The 6,557-nt window shown below is 39.4% G+C and overlaps 1 long non-coding RNA gene across 1 annotated transcript; it reads right to left on the minus strand.

The window, feature by feature from the left end:
• Positions 1-889: 889 nt before the first annotated feature.
• Positions 890-2,873, minus strand: LOC308660082. Its single transcript, XR_014024668.1, has 2 exons — positions 2,610-2,873; positions 890-1,811 (listed from the first exon to the last, which is right to left on the minus strand). It is a non-coding gene; the product is annotated as an uncharacterized lncRNA (long non-coding RNA).
• Positions 2,874-6,557: the final 3,684 nt, after the last annotated feature.

The following is a 6,557-nucleotide window of genomic DNA, read 5'->3' on the forward strand; positions in this document are numbered from 1 at the left end:
GATCCTTTAGCCATGTAATCAAGCTATACAACTGCACTCTAAATAATTTAATGAATGCTGTTCAAGATTTACTGAGCGAGATTGAGAATATGTTACTAATCAAAAATAAAAGTGACCGTATTTCTGAATGCAGCCGACGCTAAAGATATGGTTTATTGCAAGCTGGAAAGCCAAAGCTATTAAAATTTGTCATCTCTATAACTCCTGTTAAACAATTCTGATTGTGAAGAGATAAATGAACAGTCTACACAATCTTAATAACTTGCCTCTCAGACAAGTAGATAGAGCGCAGAATGACTCCATTGCGCTTTTGACTCTTTGAATGAAACTGGCACTCAAAATCCCATGGAGGTGGATATAAATCAGCTTGCAAAAGAGAAGCTTGTAGACAGCCAGGTTTTAAAGATCCAAGCTTCAATGTGGGGCTCAGCCCTATCTGATGAAGTTGCTGGCAATGGTTGCGTGTATACTAATATCTTTCCATTAGAATACGAGTTTAGAATGAAATGCTAGCTGTAGCCTTATTTGGGACTCGTGAACATGGTACATGTCCCATGTGATTCACACCCAGGGCACAGGTCTTTACACACGTCTGCTTTGGATATTAACTTCAAAAATCCATCTGGTGAAAAACCACACTGGTGAAGAAAGTCAGGAAATCTTTACATATGAAACGCTTTTGATAACAATTTATTAACTGGTTCATTGACATACCACTACAGATGTGCAAGATCGTGTGAATAGTGACTTTATCCAAGTCATTTGCGAAGGACTGGCTATCTTAGTCAAATGTTCTAAGAGGCCATTTTCAGTCACACTTTGGGTCCCCCGTGTAGCGTCTGTGGGTAGCGATAGCGCCACATATACTTCTCTTCATACTCTTTGGGCATTTCGTTTAGCCATATTTTTTTATTTAATTAAGAAGTACATTGAACCAAAAGTCTCTTGGTTAAATTTTCATTTCCATACAGAATCCACAAATTCCTATTCAGCTCTATTTTGAATAGTGGACAATCGGGGGTGGGGTGGGGTGGGGTGTTATTATTTTATTATTTCCCTTTTTGATTCCTTCTAAGCCAGTTTCAAAAAGCTTTTGATACACGGGCAATTGCTGCTGTAGATAAAGATAGCCCTATCGTTATAGTACAGTTATATTTAAAAAAAAAACTTGCCAAGACTGAAAGTAGATCTCTCCCCTCCTTGCCTTTATAATCCAGGAAAATGGGGAGGGGGGGAGGGTGTCCTTCTGAGATGCTTTCCCTACCCCCATTCCTTCTGCAGGTTCAGCTGCTTCTTATCTGACCAGTGTCTAGTCTGAGGTTCATTCTTTTGTCTCCCATGGTCATTCCACATATCATTACAACACTGACATGTTGTTAATGGGCACCAGGGACCGGTTCCATAGAGAGAGGCCCTTCTGCGGATCAGAGGAGGTGTGGTTTGATATGCTGCCTGTATCCCACGGATGGGACTTTGCTTGTTTGCACAGCCCATTTGCTGGCATGCCACGGACTGGTGCCGGTCCATGGACCGGAGGTTGGGGGGCCCTGCTCTCTTGTTCTCACCACTGTTTGTATATCAGGGCTGGGCAAATCTTTAGTAATCAGGATTATGGCTTAGTTTTTGACTGAATGAAGGTTGCAGTGGAAGGGCAGCGATGCAAAATGGGTGGAGCCCTTTCACACACATAGGTGGCATCAGAATTATTGGGGTGAGAGAAGGGCTTGAAAAGGGAGGTTCTGATGCCACAGACAACCCAAGGACTTTATCCTGCCAGCTGTAGATATTTAGCTGTGGTACAATGATCTGACCTGTAAGAAAACAACCTGATTCCATTATCAAATAATAAGCAAAAACCCACAATTATATTCATGCATTACTGCTAAGCTTGTAAGCCGCCCTGAGTCTTCGGAGAAGGGCGGGATATAAATGGAATTAAAATAAAAAAAATCCATTGGGAAAATGTTGGCATGTCTTCATATACATAATAGACATTGATATATTACAAAGTTTTGGGATTTCTTCTTTTTTTTCTTCATTGCCTTGCTTGGTAAGTAATACTAGCAGCAAACTTTACTGGGAAGTGAGATTTATGCCTGTAAAGGTTTGTATTCAACAGTCATTTGTTATATAGTACTGTAAACTCCTTCAGAGGGGGTGATAATACACAGGCAGTAAACTGTTAACTGGAATAAAAAAAGAAGAAGTGAGCTCTAAAAATAATTGGACATCTCAGTGTGATCTTAAAACACAGGCGTTTGATATCAATCTTCCAAATGTAAGGCACCAGAGTGCAAACCAAGCAAAGAACAAATTATTAAAAAGGGGGCTGTGGGATTACTTTTCTAATCAAGAAAACGGAGTCAGTTTGGACTTCCTTATTTTCGCCATATTTCTGCCTCATTAAGAATGATCATGCCCAGGAGAACTGTGTTCACAATTTAATCTGCACTTTGTTGCTTATACGGTTTGCTTGTTTATTCCTTTGTTCGAACCAAAGTTCCCAATTACGCCCTCTCGGTTCTTGAGCAGCAGTCCTAGAAAATTCCAGTGCAGCTATGTTTACATGTCTGGGGAGCCTGTGAAATCAATAAGGTATTTATCCTTACCATCTCCCGTGTGTCATATTTATAAAGCCTTGGGGAGAAATTCATTTCGAGAGAGTTAAAGGGTTCAGTCAGCGCAGTCTTGCTGGATGCAGTGTTAGCTTTTGTCTGAAGACAAGAGATGCAGGATTTACTGGAATTTTTCTGAAACTGCAAAAGAATTTGTTGAAGCAAATAGAAATTATTGATAACAGTGTAATGCTTTCCTTTATATTTGGAGGAAGACATGTAGATTTTATGTTTTAGTATGGCTGTTGAAGTTTTAGAATGACCAGGATGATCATATTTTCTGAGTGTGATAATATGGAGAATTACAAACAAAAATTTTAAGAGTTTTCATCTGAGTAAGCTGATACTGTGAACAGTTGTAACACAATTCTGGGCACTTCTCATATATTTTCTTGGCTTTACGGTGAAACCACCCATTCCTTTTTTTTCCTTTGAATTAAAGATTGGAACAAATTAAAAGACTGATTTTGTACAATCCTCATCATTAAATTGTAATTACAAAATGTGAATTTTATTTTTAATCTTAAAAATCTTTAATCTTTTGTGCTAATTTTTCAGCCAATATTGTAGTATTTCTCACAATTTTTAAACACCAATTTAATTAATTTAATTTTGCTATAAATCTAGCAGCTAATTAAAAATGAATGGGTTGTACCACATTAATTAGTAAAAGCTGTTGGTTCATGTTTTCAATTTCTCCAAGAGCTGACTAACTCAATGGGTACTGAAAGCAAACTATAGGTAGTTCTCAACTTACAACAGTTCAGTTGATGACTGTTCGAAGTTACAAAGGCAGTGAAAAAAGTGACATGAACATTTTTCAAACGTATGACTGCATCCACACGGGCACGTGATTTACATTTGGATGCTTGGCAACTGGTTCATATTTATGACGGTTACAGTGTCCCGCGGTCATGTGACCTCCTTTCGCAACCTTCTGAGAAGCAAAATCAATGGCGAAGTCAGATCCACTTAACTAATGTGGTACCAACTTAACAAATGCAGTGATTCACTTAACAAATGTGTTAAGAAAAGTCATAAAATGGGGCAAAACCCACTGAACAAATTTAGCAACATAAATTTTGGGCTCAGCTGTGGTCATAAGTCAAGGACTATCTGTATACACAAAATTGATTAGAAGCCCTCAATGCAATGTACAAAAAGTATGACTAATATAATGTGGTTTAAATATTACTATTTAAAAACTGTTACTATTTAAAATTATTGCTATGTTTCTGGCCAATTCTTGATTACTTGCCAAAATAGACTGAAAAGGAATTTTATATCAAAAATAAATTACATGCCCAACAAATTCAAATTCAATTTCTCTGCTTGCATTTTTAAACACTCTCAAGAAAACCAGTTGTACTTGATATCAGAATTTTGTCCAATACTGAAGCGGTTGTTTTAATTTTAAATCGCATGGATGTACACCAGTGATGGCGAACCTATGGCACGCGTGCCAGAGGTGGCACTCAGAACTTCTCTGTGGGCACGTGCGCCATTGCCCCAGCCCCGCCTCCCACTGCAGCCCCCTCCTCACCAGCAGCCCACCTGGAGAAGAGTCTCCCCCGGGCGCAGCCCGCCTGGAGCAGCACAGCCAAGGAGATAGCTGGGTAGCAGGGCCAAGACTCTGCTCTCGCGCCCCACAGCATGCAGATGCTGATGCAGAGTGTGGGCGGAGGGCGTGGCTGCCATGGCGCTGCAGGGCTGCCTGGGCGATCTGCAGCAGGGCATGGAGGCAGTGCGTGGCCCTGCGGGCGGGCAGGGCAGGAGGCAGGCGGGGCGAAGCAGGCAGGGCAGGAGGCGGAGTGGGGACGGGGGCAGTTTTGGGGCACTCGGTCTCTAAAATGTTCGCCATCACTGATGTACGCTATTCTTCAAACATCCTGAATGTGATCAATGGGTAAGGTGTCCTTTTGCTAAGGAGGTGATTCTATATAACTGGAACAGGATCAATGAACTTGTGACCGATCATTCTGCAAATCTGTTCAGCAGAAATAGTTTCCTGTCAATACTCTAGTCTCTAAACCTATAAACAGGGCTTTTTTTTCATAGAACGCTCAGAACGGAGTTCCGGCACCATTTTTGGATGGAACCTTGTAGAGTAGGCAAGGTGGGTTGTATGACATGTGTGTGAGTTCCAGCACCTTTTTCTTTTACAAAAAAAGCACTGCCTATAATATCCTCTACCCATTCCTTGGATGGATGATGTTTATCAGTGGATTTAAAAGGTGGTTGATCAAGAAATGGCAAAGGAGAATCAGAAGCCAGAATGTGATGCTGTGCTAGGTAGAACTCTGGAACACATCCAAAGCTTGGAATGAAACTGCTGGTGTCCCCTTGTCCCCAACCTGCAATCTACTGCAGGCATACGGTGCTTCAGTTAAAAAGGACAATTCTGTGTTGATTGATTTTTCTTTCCCTTATAATGTATGAACACATTCATTTACCGGTATATATGCTGTGAAGAAATGAGCTTTCCTAGCTGTTATCCACATCAGTGGCTGCTTAGGCCTGGCTCAGCAAACAAAAGCACAATTATGACATCACAATGCTGATAACATAAACACCTGAAGATTACAGGGATCAAGGAAGAAGGAACAACCAGACTGTTGATTTTGGTGACAGACTGTTGTCATTGTGTAGTCTAAGCAAAGTCTCATATCAACCATGGCTGTCAATAAAACTAATCCATTCCAGGAGAGTGAAATGTTAAGAATTTCTTAGCATTTCTGAAATAAAGACAACACACAAAATATAACTCACTAGAAACATGCTCAATTATGACTTCCATCATCTGAGCATAATAGCCACACAATGTACCTAGAATGAGAATTCTTTTATAGAAAATTATAATGGATTCCAAGAACATTTCTTAAGTTGCAGAATAGTAATCAGCAGGGTGAATTTTGGCCACTATTTTACTTCTTGCTGAAACAATCTATAGGTAGAACTGAATAATTTTACACTGTGTGATTACCCAGGAATTACTCTAGGATTTTTTTATAAGCAGTCCACATTTACAGTAAAACCCTATATACTATGATCTAGCTGATTAAGTGATATCTTCAAGTTAGAATGTTAATCAATGTGCACTGCAAAATCACACTGTATGAGTATATACTGTATGTTCAAGCATATATATTTAAATATGTGTCCCACACACATACTTAACTGAAGCACCTGTTAAAGTAAGCACCTGCCAAACATTTACTGTGGGAAAGTTAATTGTCATCCATGTAATTATTAAAAAGATTGGCGCCAAGATACAACCTTGTTTTATCTATTTTGGACTGGCACTTGGGAGGTAAATAGGGTAAATTGTTGAAAGCCACAATAAATATGCATGGCTTCATGTTCTCGTGAAGTTTCATGATTAAAGCTAGTAAAAACTGGTTGATACATGATGTAGTCCAGTGGTTCACAACCTTTCCTATACCCCGCACCCCTAAAACACTTCTGATAAATTCTCACACCCCTTATAAAAGTTCAAAATAACGGCAATGAATTCTGCCTATACACCATAATTTTGAAAATCCACATTTTTGCATCCCCTGGAATCCCTGATGTAGTCAATTTTTCCTGTAAACTATTTTTGAGAATCAAATAACAAAATGGCCTTCAAATCCACGAGGGCAGCATACAGTTTGCTTTTTGGATGGAAAGTATATTTCTCGGCTTGGCACTAGAGAACTAGACAGATGATCTAATTTATCTGAAATTAGCTTGTTCAGGCCGTAGAACATTGTCTTCTATCATTCAAATACATAGGTTTAGTATGAAGGTGTTGTAACATAAAAGTATTTATAATGTTCAGCAAACTAATTGGACAATACTTTCTGGGATTGTTTTACAAACATTTTAAATAACAGAATGCAATGAATTACAGATTGAGGTGCTTGGCAATCTTTTTTGTCAAACCTTAGCTGCAACTCCCCA

This window comes from Vipera berus (genome assembly GCF_964194415.1).
Source record: "Vipera berus genome assembly, chromosome: 1".
Lineage (NCBI taxonomy): Eukaryota > Metazoa > Chordata > Lepidosauria > Squamata > Viperidae > Vipera > Vipera berus.